At 45.7% G+C, this 14,220-nt stretch overlaps 1 long non-coding RNA gene across 1 annotated transcript in view; it reads left to right on the top strand.

Moving 5' to 3' along the window:
• LOC134980066 (uncharacterized) overlaps positions 1-12,834 on the top strand; it is a 29,814-nt gene extending 16,980 nt beyond the window's left edge. The window contains exons 2-3 of the long non-coding RNA XR_010190324.1: positions 9,164-9,424; positions 12,426-12,834. This is a non-coding gene — a long non-coding RNA (uncharacterized LOC134980066). The remainder of the gene's footprint in view (positions 1-9,163; positions 9,425-12,425) is intronic.
• Positions 12,835-14,220: the final 1,386 nt, after the last annotated feature.

Here is a 14,220-nt window from a genome sequence, read left to right as displayed (position 1 = left end):
ACCAAAGCTTCAGCCCCCCTCAACAGGTTCAGTCTAGTGCTGGTTATTTGAAAATAAGGGAACCACACTCAGTTTTTTCACCCTATATCACAATACCAGTATACGCTCAGGGCATACTTGCTGTAACGTGGACTATTCAGGTATCTGGGTTACCAGGTGGTACTAGGTGATGCTCACACAATTACTCCTTGCCCAGCAGTCTTTTAGCCTCCTGCAATGCTAGGCTTCTCCTTTAGCAGCCACCTTTCCTGGGTGAATTAGGTCCACCCTGTATTAAGATGCCCCCAGGTCTTAAGTAAGGACAAGGTGACAATTGGAGGCTGGGCAAGAGTAAATGCAGTACAATGAGATGTCCACTGGACACAACCTTGATAACCCTGCTCAATACTCAGACAGAGACAATAAACACATTGTACAAATTGTAGGTGCAACAATACACAGGGTGATATACGATAAACACTGAATGAATATGAAATACAACAATGCACAGGGTGGTATAATAATAAACACAGATGATATGTAAATGCAACAATGCACAGGATGATATAAGCAACTTAACCAAATATAAATGCAACAATGCACAATGTGGTAAAAATAATGAAATAAATGCAAAGGCAAGAGCCTGTGTGGAAGTTCCACACAAAACCTGAATTCTAGGGAAGCTGGATCCAATCAGGAAAATGATCTAGACAGGGTTTCAGAATCTCAGGATTTCACAGGGCTGACAGGTTCTCACATGTAGCAGGAACTATCACCAGCAGATTAGGAGTGACCAGGAAGTAAATATATAGGGAGACACTCCCAAATTAAACTGCCAGAAAACCAAGCCTCCTGATGAGGGGATACAATGCAGCTGGACAGCTAGACACACAGAGGCAAACTACTAATTATACAGCAGCTCAGGCTGAACACAGGGATACATGCAGTAATCCAGCTGCTGGAGTGAAAAAGCACAGGTGTGCCGCTAGCGGCTTGTAACACTTGCCTACTCTCCCGGAATGACTGGGAGCTTCTTGTAAAATTGAGTGGAGCTCCCAGCCCCCTGGGAGAGTGGGCAAGTCTCCCAGCCGGATAGTAGAGCCCCCATTCCTGCAGCTGCAAAAGCTGGGTGGTTCGATAAAGTGCTTCATCATGGCCTGCCCCCTGCTGGTAATGTAGTACTACCCCTATTAAGCACCATGTTTGCAAGCAATGCCCCCCAATGCTACACCACCTTCCTGCCATACCGACATGGCAGCGGACCATTTATTAACATCAGCTAATGAAGCATGCACAGATCATAGTGATCTGTGCAGGGCTTTTACTCCACAGCAGATTGACCATGGCTTTGCCACCAGATCTTCGAAGAAATCAAGCAGTCATCGACGCTGGCTTTTAAATGACATACAAAACTGAGGCATAGTAAAAGCTGTATTTTTGCCTGAAATCTGATGTCAATACCCGTGACCGAAGCTAAAACCAAAGCATAGTAAATTTACCCCCAGGTGTGACTTCATGGACTAAAGGTTGTTAGGTCGACATAACTTAAGTAGACAGTCATTTACCTGTCGACCTAGTACATGTTGACCTCATGACCATGTCGACCTAGTGTCCCTGTCGACCTAATGCATGTCGACCTTTAGTAGTTGACCTAATGACTGTCGACCTAAGTTGAGTCGACCCAATGACCCATACCCCTAGGAATGACTTATTCCACCCAGTGTAATCCTACGTAGTGCATACAAGATGACGGCCTCACATAGTACCTCTCGTGGGTGGAACATATGAACTGTGGAAGTTTTGACCCAAACTGCCTGCATCAACCCTGCTATATACTTATTGGGCTTTCTTGGTTTCTGTTTTTATCATTTCTGTGTGATTTTCTAATTTCAGAATTTACCAAATCCTTGTAGAATGTAACTTGTTTCTAAACTTTGAGTCCTACGGGAGAAAAATGCTATATAAATAAAATAATAATTATTATTACATCATTTAGTGTGTACCCACTATGTCGCTGACAATGCGCACTTCCTCCAGCATCTTACTTCTGTAGCTGTGAATGCATTAGTGTACATTTCGGAATCAGGCCCTAAGGGGGTCATTCCGAGTTGATCGTAGCTGTGCTAAATTTAGCACAGCTACTATCTTCTTCCCTGACATTAAAACGCAGCGAGCGAACGGGTCAGAGTGACCCCCTAAATCCAATAAGAAAATCTTACCAGCTGCACAATATGCAGATGACCTGGCAGAGAGGAGATTTCAAATGAAAGTAGTAAGTGACTGAGCGTAATGAAAAATTCAAATAAAGGCTGAATAGCTTGAACAGAATTTTACTTCTGTCCAGCTTATAAAATAATGAGATGTATGTATTTATTATTATCTTTTATTTATATGGTGCTACAAGGGTTCAATAGCACCGTACATAGGCATAATGTTAAAAGAGGATTGTGCTACTGCGCAGACCCCAGTCTTCTCCTCCTCTAGGAAGTGTCATGCCTTATTCCAAGATGGCTACTGATATCCCCGCTGAACATGTTCGGTGCCCATCATGAGACTCTGGCCCTCACTCCGAGTAGATCGCTCGCTAGCTACTTTTTGCAGCCGTGCAAACGCATAGTCGCCGCCCATGGGGGAGTGTATTTTCGCTTTGCAAGTGTGCGATCGCATGTGCAGCCGAGCGGTACGAAAAAGTTTTTGCAGTTTCTGAGTAGGTCTGAACTTACTCGGCCCTTGCAATCACTTCAGCCTGTCCGGTCCCGGAATTGACGTCAGACACCCGCCCTGCAAACGCCTAGACACGCCTGCGTTTTCCCTACCACTCCCAGAAAACGGTCAGTGGACACCCATAAACGCCTTCCTCCTGTCAATCTCCTTGCAATCGGTTGTGCGAATGGATTCGTTGCTAGAAGCAAAGCACAGCAACGATGCTGTTTTGTACCCGTACGACGCACGTGCGCATTGCGTTGCATATGCAGTTTTGCAGTTTTTTTAACTGATCGCTGCGCTGTGAAAATCGACAGCGAGCGATCAACTCGGAATAACCCCCTCTGTGAGACTGTATACAATGCCATGGTGAGAGAGACAAGCCTTCTCCTTAACTCCCTGGCTAAAACTGTACCTGCAATAAAGCTGTTCCACTATCCGTTTACATTATACACTCACTGGCTGTGAGCTGTATGAAACCCTACTCCACTCAAGCTATGATCCATCACCAGTGTACAGTACATGTAACAGTGAGTATGGCTGTACCTGCTGTGTTTCAATAAACCTACACCACTGGTAACATACAGATGGAGCAACACTAATAGTGGCTCCGTCTCGGGCGTGCCTATCACCGAGAGCATCTCTGTCAGGCCAGGCACGCGATGGAGGCTCGCAACATTCACTTGAATGGAGAGCATCTCTGGGCGGGCACGCGCACCCGGACGAAGACGTTCAGAATGGAAGCGTCTCTGTGCACTCCTGGTGTGACTAGGCGGTTGGATTGCCTAGTCATGCTGGGAGTGCACGTTTGCGATGGAGCCGCCTCAGATGACCGTGGCTCCCTCTGTAACTGGGCTGTTCATAGTGTGAGTCATTTGCTGGAGAGTGCCTGTATAACTCTGAAATTTCAAAACACTTACGGACACATAATTTCCAACAGATAAAACATATAATAAGATTACATAGGTACAAGGTACTAATTTGATGGCTGGGAGGCTAGGTGAAGTCAGTTTGAATGTAGAAGGGCATTCCAGAAGTCAGCAATTGCACGGGAGAAATCCAGTAGGTAAGAGTGGAAAGAGGTTATCAGAAAGGAGGAGAGGAGTTGGTCGCTGATAGAGCGAAATGGGCCAGAGGAAGTGTATGGAGATAAGCTTGGTAATGTACAGTATGGAGAGGAAGTGTGGCTGAGGGCTGTATAGGGGAGAGAGAGCAGTTTGAATGGGAATCTGTGTAGAACAGGGAGTCAGTGGAGCGACTGATAGAAGGCAGAAGTGGGCAGACTAGAGAGTAAAATGAGGCAGGCATCAGAGTTGAAGATGGACTGAAAAGTGGCAAAGCTAGTGTGGGGTAGGTCCGAGAGAAGTTGTTGTAATCAAGGCTGGAGACGATAAGGGCATGGATGATATAGTTTAGTGTTTTCTAGTACGAAAAAGGGCAGGATCCTGGATACTGCATATTATATAGTGAAAACAGCATGGGGGAAAAATGATGGCAGAGTCATGGATTATACCCAGATAGCTGTCTTCGAGGAGAGTGAGTGAGAGAGAGAGAGAGAGAGCGCAAGGTTATGTCAATGGAAAGGGAAAGTGAAGACCATGGAGCAGGGGCATATCTAGAGAGGAGGGGACCCATGTGCAGTCTCCGGGTGTGGGTCCCCTCCTCTACCGTAGCCGGCAGCTGCAGCAATGATGTTAGCGCTCTGTCTTGGCACTAGAGACTCTGGCACAGTGCCAGAGTCTACAGCGCATGCGCAAGTCTCCAAATAAATGAACCAGTGAGGTTCTAGAATAAAATAAAGGATGTGTGAGTGAGATACAGTAGCATCAAATGGGCTCAGCATGTGAAAACTGACCTTAATATAAAATAGAAAAGCCCTGGGAATGGGGTACACTGATTATATTAAGATGACATAGTTCAAATTGACTGAAGGAGCATGTGATTTGAATGAATGGAACTGTACACTTGACACAAATTAAGTAAAAGGAACAGAGAGTAATATAGCACATAAACTCTGGGGCAATTCTGAATGTTTGTAAAAAAATTAATAGTACTGTAAAGTGCTTGAATCAAAAGAACAATGAGCCAGTTAGCTATTATGAAATTATGATGAACCAATAATGTATTAAAAACCAATTAGGCATGAATTAATGGAGTGTTAAAGTCAAAACATCCTTTTATACAGTATTTGTAAGATGCGACAAACTCCCACAAACTGTGCAATACTGAGCAGTTGGTATATGATGCAAACAAACCCAATCTTATATAGATTATGAGGATGATAAAGAAGGTACATACTGTACATGATATATAGAGAGAGCACCTGGGGCCTTACTCATGAGATCTTATAGTTTAGTGGGAAAGGTAATGCTAGTGGAACTTGCAGTGATGATTAGAACTGCAGAAGGAACACTCTCAGGAGCAGAATCAGGTCAAGACCTAATAGGCTATAGCAGTAGTTCCCAAACTAATACCCCTTTTCCACTAGCTCAAAAAACACGGGTAAATGCACGGGGGCGCGCATTTACCCGTGTTTTTGGCAAGTGGAAAAGGGTAAACCCGGATCAAGTGACCCGTGAATCCTACCCGGCTATTTACCTGGGTAGGACACGGGAATGATCCGGGTAGGGTGTAGTGTAAACGGGAGCCGTGTCGATGCGACACGGCTCCCGTTTACACTGTATGGATGGGCGGCGCTGGGAGATCATGTGATCTCCCTGCGCCGCCCCTGCCGTGTAGCTAGAAGCGTCACCAACCCGGCATATGCCGGGTTGTGACTGCTGATGGGAAAGGGACCGAGCACGGGTCGCAGCAGGGGGCAGCTCCCGTGTCAGGCTCCCGGCTGCGACCCGTGCTCGTAGGTGTAAAAGGGGTATCAGTGTCACAGGGCACTTGCAAGAGTGGCAATGGTTGGTGCGGTGGTCCAAGACCACACCACCACCACCACCACCACCTAAGGATGATAGGTTTGCACAGTTTCCTTAAATTTATCATTTTTGCACAATTTCTCAATAAGAAACATTTGTCTTAACACTGATACTCTAGGGCACCATGATTCAAGAAAGTTTGGGAACTATTGGGCTATAGTGACGAAGTGGCATTTAAATAAGTGAAAGGTTTGAGAAAATCTCCTCAGGTGGGGTAGGTAAGTTCTATATGTGGTCATATGTACCTTGGAGACAAGACAAGTGGTTAGCAGATATTAGGTCATGTACAGATTAGAAGAAAATCTATAAGGGTGAGAAGGAGAGAGTCCCCTGATGAGGTCAAAGAGGTATGGGAGCAGTGTTGGAGAGGGCGTGGAAGGTGTGTAGCATGAATTCAACTCAAGTGCAGATGATTGAAGCATGGATAGCTAGCTAAGGGAACGGAAGGATAGCAAGAGGTAGCAATAATCAAGGCGTGAGATAATAAAAGAATGGGTAAGGTTTGGGTACTGCAGGCCCGGCGACAGGGGGGGTCAAAGGGGACAGCTATACCGGACACCATGGTTCAGAAGGGCCCCGAGGCAGAGCGGAACAAAAAACGGGTGCTGGAGTGCCTGTAAATACTCTATAGTCATTGGCCGCTCCGCCCGCCTGCCAATTAAGAAAGAAAAAAACAACAACAGTGCACACCATTGATACCCCCCCCCCCCCCGGCCCCTTCTCACTTGGTCTGCTCCGGTGACCCTACCTCGATGCCGACGTCGCAATGAATGGTGCTGCACCGGCCCTTCTGCAGCTGCCGCAGAGGGGCAGAGCGTCTTGAGCCCAGGAAGATCGCCTCCCGCCAGGTGCATCTTCACAGCAGCAGCGTCACCCGCAGCCCCACCGCTGTCCCCTGGCTGAGGAGCAGAGCGTCCTGAGACCAGGAAGATCACCTCCCACCAGGGACACCTTCACTGCAGCACAAATTTGCCTACCTGACCCTTTCCATGAGGGAGAAAATGCTCTGTTCCTGGGTATTCCTGGTAATGTATGATTGCCATCACCTGTGGTGAGCTAGTTAATTGATAAGAAAGGTGTTTCACCACAGGTGATGGCAATCATACATTACTAGGAAAGTCCAGGAACAGAGCATTTTCTCCCTCATGGAGAGGGTCAGGTAGGCAAGTATGCTGCAGCAGCGCCACCCGCAGCCCCACCGCTGTCCCCTGGCTGTAGTGAATTCCTCCTGGGTCCTGGCACCCCATGTGTGTGTGTGTACGTTCGTTCGTACGTACGTACGTACGTACGTACGTACGTACGTACGTATATATATATATATATATACATATATATACATATATATATATATATATATATACATATGTGTCTGTGTATGCATATAATGTGTGTGTGTGTGTGTATATATATATATATATATATATATATTTATATGTGTGTGTTGAGAGGAATTGGTGGGGGGGGGCAAAGAATTACATGTACCGGGCCCCCAATTTTCTGTTGCCGGCCCTGGGGTACTGTCCACTGTCCAGAATGAGGAAAAGCACTGTATGGAAATATTTTGATTGAGAAGGTGACATGACAGCCCAAGAGAGTGGAGTATGGAGTATAACTAAGGGCAAAATTGAGGAGGACATTCGGACAGTGGGCAATGGAACCGGCAGAGTGTGATATACTGTAATAGATGGTGAAGGAGATCACTATGGGCATACTGACACATATAGGAGCGATAATGATGAGCTGTGGTTTGGATATGCTGAGATTTACAATAGGTAGCATCGGAGACCCAAATAATGAAGAAGGAGAGGAAGTTGGGCATATTGGATAAAGGGAAGTAGATAGTTAAGGGTAAGATATATATATATATATATATATATATATATTTTAATGTCTGCTTAGAAGTTGTAATGGAGGATGAAGGCGTGTATTAGTTCACCGAGCAAAGAGGAAAATATACTTACATTGTGCCAAGCCAGGCTTTTGAAAGGCTGATGCTGACTACAGCTTTTGCAAGGGAACCCAACACTGTTTGTCCCACATCAATTGCCAAAACAAGCCCAATCCAGCAAGATAATGACTGATGTCTCAAAAGCATCATGATATGCTTAAAGTTTATCACATGCTTCACTCAAATGTACTTAACACACTGCGCCGATTCGCATATACAGTATGTTAAGATAGGTGAGACTCATAATATACACCTAAGTGCTTCTTTTGTATCGCACTGTACATTTGCATTTTTGGTGCAATTACATTTAAACTTATCAACAAGCCCATAGGAAAGGAAAGGTGAGAGGTTTAGGGGTAAACTTGCTAAAGCTTCTAAAACAAAGAATTGGTGATGTTGCCCATAACAACTAATCAGATGCTGTCTATCATTTTCTACAAGGCAATAGAGAAATGATAGACAGTTTCTGATTGGTTGCTATGGGCAACATCACCAATTCTCTGTTTTATAAGCTTTAGTAAATTTACCCCTTAGAGATTAGAGTGAGTGGCTTGTTAGAAGCAGATCGAAGTCTGAATGGGTATACATTCGGAATGTAAACACTAGACTGTCGAGATGGGCAGAATGTCAACATTCACATTGTCAAAAATGATAGAATATCAACACAACTTACGGTGTCGGACTGAGGAATAAAGGGTAGGGGCCCAAGCTTAAGTTGCGTGGTTAGATACCAAAGAAGGTATGGCAAGTCATCACTGAGGGACTTGGCCAACCATTAGAGGGGACATGCAAAGACCAGGGCCTCTTTGTAAAGGAGGGGCTTTGATTTGCAGCAGGGCTATTCTTTGTGTAGTTTCCATAGAAATAAAACCAAACACCCAAGCTCATCCATGATCCTGCTCCACCAAGTTACTGACCCTCTAGTAGAATAACAATTTAAGTACACAGTCTGGAAACTCACCCCTAGAGGAAGGGGGTGGGCAACAGGCAGTGGATCCAACTGGGGATTTCCCCTGTACACCTGTGGTTCGGTCTGACCCTGATGACATAATGAAGTCATGTCATCTTGAATGTCAATTGCTGATATCCGATTTTAACATAGGGTTAAGGTTACGAAGTCTATTCAAAACTGCATGATTGATAAGTGATTATTGACATTCACAATGTTGACATTATGTCAACCTCCAGTTAATGTTGACATTCTGCATTTCAACATTCAGACCATATTAACATTCTGGTGTCGGAATTTTGAATATTGACATTCTGAGCATATACTTTTTACGTAACACTTGAATGAACTGTACATTAGATCTTAATTATAACTGAAATATACCATTTACTGTTTGAATAAATAGGTAAATTGGGTGTTTAAAGTGAACAAACATGAAAACTGTGTTCTCTAACTGCAGTTATAACTGGTCAACAAGATGTTCAAATGAAAAAGAGGGCAATGGAACTAATAATACACAAACACTTGGTAGATAAGCCAATGGGATGAAATGGCCTATAAATAATGCTGAGTTAAGAATTAATATAATGTGAGAGCTTTTATACACGGTGTACAAAAGAGCTGATATCAGAGTACTGTCTTCTTTTAATCTAACAGATTTGTTGTAATCTGCTGAGGTCTGCAGGAATGAAATGGAGGACTGCTGAAAGAAATGAACATGCATGAACAGCAGGAGTGAATCCAGCCACAGTAATGGATATATGGGAATGTTAAAGCAGAAAGAGTTTGGCATAGTAAATCTGCGCAGTTAGTGTATGGCAAGGGCATCCAAAAGTTTTTCTTGGAGTGCCATAGTAAGAACATGACTGTGGACGAGCATCACAAGATGTTTTTTTCAGTTTCCCTCCCAACAATTAGGTGAGGTTTCTTTGCTGATCCCCTGGTACTGCAGCCTGGAGCACCCCCTTTCCCACCCTGTGTGTCAGCCCAGAACCCCACCCCCTTATATGCCAGCCCAAAACACCACCTTATGTGCCAGACCAGAGCCCCCCTTATGTGCCAGCCCAGGGACTCTTTGTGTGCCAGATATGTCAAACTCCTTTTGTGTTCCAGTCCAGTTCCATGCTTATATGGCAGCCAGGAGCTCCTCTTATGTGTCAGCCCAGAGCTCCTCTTATGTGTCAGCCAAGGGCAACCCCTTGTGTTTCAACCCAGAGCCCCCTTTGTGTTCCTGCTCAGGTCGACCCTTACAGTATGTACCAGTCCAGATCCAGGACCAGCGACTGCTTAATTTAAGTAGTAAAACAATTAAAAGCCCCCTAAACCCTCCCCCCTCCTTTTACCCCATCACTTTGTCCAGTCCCTGTGGTCCATGCTGTATTGCCATCATTATGCGTGTCACTGCACTGGTGCTTTTCTGTATGTCCCTGCCACCGAAAAGTCAGGTAGCCCAGCAGGAAAAGCACCTGCTGGGCTCACTAACAGTCTTTTTTAAAGTCTTTTTTAAAGATCCCCTCTGCCAAGTTAAGGGTGTTGTAGGGGCCCTAGAGATATCAGTGTACTGGGCTCTTAGATTTCTGTTTCTGGCCTTGACCCAAACCCAGACCCCTAAACTTACCCTAATGCCTGCAGTAAAATTCTATATTTCTATGTATATAGTGTATTGTAAGAAAATACGGTGCATCCGGAAAGTATTCACATCGCTTCACTTTTTCCACATTTTGTTATCTTACAGCCATATTCCAAAATGGAATAAATTAATTTTTCTCCTCAAAATTCTACACACAATACCCCATAATGACGTGAAAAAAGTTTTTTTTTAGATTTTTGCAAATTTAGTAAAAATAAAAAACTAAGAAATCACATGTACATAAGTATTCACAGCCTTGACTCAATACTTTGTTGATGCACCTTTGGCAACAATTACAGCCTCAAGTTTTTTTGCATATGATACCACAAGCTTGGCACACCTATCTTTGGGCAGTTTCACCCATTACTCTTTGCAGCACCTCTCAAGCTCCGTCAGGTTGGATGGGATGCGTCGGTGCATATCCATTTTTAGATCTCTCCAGAGATGTTCAATCGGATTCAAGTCTGGGCTCTGACTGGGCCACTCAAGGACATTCATAGAGTTGTCCTCAAGCCACTCCTTTGATATCTTGGATGTGTGCCTAGGGTTGTTGTCCTGCTGAAAGATGAACCGTCGCCCCAGCCTGAGGTCAATAGCGCTCTGGAGCAGGTTTTCATCCAGGATGTCTCTGCACATTGCTGCATTCATCTTTCCCTCTAGTCTGACTAGTCTCCCAGTTACTGCTGCTGAAAAACATCCCCACAGCATGATGCTGCCACCACCATGCTTCACTGTAGGGTTGGTATTGGCCTGGTTATGAGCGGTGCCTGGTTTCCTCCAAACATGATGCCTGCCATTCATGCCAAAGATGTCAATCTTTGTCGCTTCAGACTAGATAATTTTGTTTCTTATGGTCTGAGAGTCCTTCAGGTGCTTTTTGGCAAACTCCAGGCGGGCTGCCATGTGCTTTTTACTAAGGAGTGGCTTCTGTCTGGCCACTCTACCATACAGGCCTGATTGGTGGATTGCTGCAGAGATGGTTGTCCTTCTGGAGGGTTCTCCTCTCTCTGCAGAAGGATTGCTGTAGCTCTGACAGAGTGACCACAAGGTTCTTGGTCATCTCCCTGACTAGGGCCTTCTCACCCGATTGCTCAGTTTAGACAGACGGCCAGCTCTAGGAAGAGTCCTGGTGGTTCCGAACTTCTTTCATTTACGGATGATGGAGGCCACTGTGCTCATTGGGATCTTTAAAGCAGCAGATATTTTTCTGTACCCTTCCACAGATTTGTGCCTCGAGACAATCCTGTCTCTGAGGTCTACAGACAATTCCTTTGACTTCATGCTTGGTTTGTGCTCAGACATGCACTGTCAAGAGTGGGACCTTATATAGACAGGTGTGTGACTTTCCAAATCATGTCCAATCAACTGAATTTACCACAAGTGGACTCCAATTAAGCTGTAGGAACATCTCAAGGATAATCAGTGGAAACAGGATGAACCTGAGATCAATTTTGAGCTTCATGGCAAAGGCTGTGAATACTTATGTACATGTGATTTCTTTGCTTTTTATTTTTAATAAAATTGCAAAAATCACAAAAAAAAACTTTTTTAACATTGTCATTATGGGCTATTGTGTGTAGAATTTTGAGGGAAAAAAATAATTTATTCTATTTTGGAATGAGGCGGTAACAACAAAATGTGGAAAAACTGTAGCGCTGTAAATACTTTGCAGATGTACTGTATCTGCGAATTCAACAGTATCGTAAGTGTGGTACTGTATATACTTGCACAACTTTGTGGGGTGAGAACCTCTCCCTTAATTGAATTCAGCCCTATAGAGGGATAGAGGATAGAGCGGATAGAGGATATTATCAAGAAATTACGGCCTATTGTAAATTCAGATGATAATTTACCCCTGTTGAAAAATAGTAGTCTACTCCCTAGTTTCCAAAGAGAAAGGAATATAGGGGATTCTGTCATTAAACTAGATGTCACTGGCCTAAACAGTACTCCAGTTCCACATTTTCTAACTAAAAAACCAGACTGTTATAAGTGCTTGGGATGTACAACCTGTGGATATTTATTAACAGGTGATACATTTTGTCATCCACATACAGGCAAAACATTTAAAATGAGATATAGTTTGACCTGTACTTCATCTTATGTCATATATATTATTTCCTACCCATGCGAGTTATATTATATAGGCAAAACTTGTTGTCAGTTTAAGGAAAGAATGAACTTATGTCGTTCAGCAATTAGAGCTGCTTTAATTTCTGGGTCTAGCGATCAAGCTGTCGCACGTCATTTTGCGTCTGCTAGACATAACCTATCCTCTATCCACTACAGAATGATTGACCATATACCGGCATCCATTCGTGGCGGGGACCGTGATCGACGTTTGCTGCAGTGTGAATCCAAATGGATATTTCTTTTGGACACTGTTTCACCTAAGGGGTTAAATGAATCCTTAGGCTTACAGTGCTTTTTATAAGTGTTTTGTGTTAAATAACAGCTAATGCTTATATAACCATTTATGATATTGTCATTATGCATATTATGCATCCTTTTGTCTTATTTATGTATTTCTTTTGATGTGTTGCACTTTCTTTGGACTTTGTATGTTTTTTGTCAGTTTGTTTCAATGTATCTAATTAGTTACCACTTACAGGTGTGATGCCTGCTTGGTAGCCTATTTAAATCTGTTTTGTTCAGTTGTGTCTTTATCTCCTGACGAAAGGGGTTCAGCCCCTGAAACGTAGAGAATAAATTTCTTCTATTTGCAAGTCTCCGAGTGCCGCCTGCTCCTTTTGGACATTTGCCTGTCTATACAGTATATATATATATACTAGGTGCTTCATCGCACCCTACGGGCGCTCTTCACACCGTCGCAAGGGGCTACGCCCCTTTAACGCTTGCATGCCTATATGGGGTTCAATATTTGTATTATATGGAGTATTACCTGCATTCCTTTGTTAGTGGTTAAATATTGCACAATGAAAGGGCGTGCGATGGTGAAGGAGGCGCAGCCCCTTGCGGCGGCGTGAACAGCACCTGCAGGGCACGATGTACAGAATGAGCGGGTGCGGGGGGGACTGCGGATGGGGGAGGGTGTCTGTAGATGCTGCAGGTGGAGGGGGGGCAGATGCGGGGGGGCCCGGATGGGGAAGGGTTGGGACATGCTGCTGGTGGGGGAGAGACAGAAGAGTGGGAGCTGTAGATGGGGGAGGGGTCCGGAGGCACTGCAGGTGGGGGAGGGGCAGGGGTGCCACGGGGGAGGGGCAGGTGCAGGGATGTTGCGGATGGGTGAAGGGTTCCGGAGGTGCTGTGGGATGGGAAGGGGCGGGGGTGCCGGGGGTGGTGTAGGGGGTCCGGAGGCACCGCCGTGGGGGAGAGGCAGGTGCGGCAGACGGGGAAGGGGGTCCGGAGGCGCTGCAGATGGTGGAGGGGCAGGTGCGGAGGTGCCGTGGGTGGGTGAGGGGGGGGACCCCGAATGGAGGAGGGTGTCTGCAGTTGCTGTGGGTGGAGGGGGGCAGGTGTGGGGGGAGACATATATGGGGGGTGGATGGTGGAGGGGGTCTGGAGGTGCTGTGGGTGGTGGGGGAGTGGGAGCCGCTGGTGGTGCAGGGGGTCTGGAGGCACAGCGTGTGGGGGAGGGGTGTAGTGTCGCATGTGGTGGAGGGGAAGGTGCGGAGGTGTGGTGCATTGGGGAGGGGTCTGGAGGCGCTGCGGGTACTGTACCTGCCAAAAAGGTAGTTGGAGGGTATGCAGTAACAGGGCCATGACAGGGGTGACGGGGCCAGGACAGGGGCGACGGGGCAAGGACAGGGGCGACGGGGCAAGGACAGGGGCGACGGGGCCAGGATAGTGGTGACGGGGCCAGGAGCGACGGGGCCAGGGTAGGGGTGGCAGGACCAGGATTTGGTTGACAGGGCCAGGATAGGGGTGACAGGGACATGACAGAACACAGGGCATGGGAGAGATTGGTATTAGGGACAAAACAGTGGTGACAGACAGATGTGTCTTACCGGAGTCACTGCTGCTGGCTGCTGCTGTTCCACTCCAACCTGTTTGGATCTGCTGCTGGTGGAGACTTGGCATGGTTGACTCTCTCAGGCTGGAGTCCTGCTTCCTCTGCCCGTTC

Source organism: Pseudophryne corroboree, chromosome 12 (assembly GCF_028390025.1).
Source record: "Pseudophryne corroboree isolate aPseCor3 chromosome 12, aPseCor3.hap2, whole genome shotgun sequence".
Lineage (NCBI taxonomy): Eukaryota > Metazoa > Chordata > Amphibia > Anura > Myobatrachidae > Pseudophryne > Pseudophryne corroboree.
This window is presented reverse-complemented; position numbering and strand designations above follow the sequence as displayed.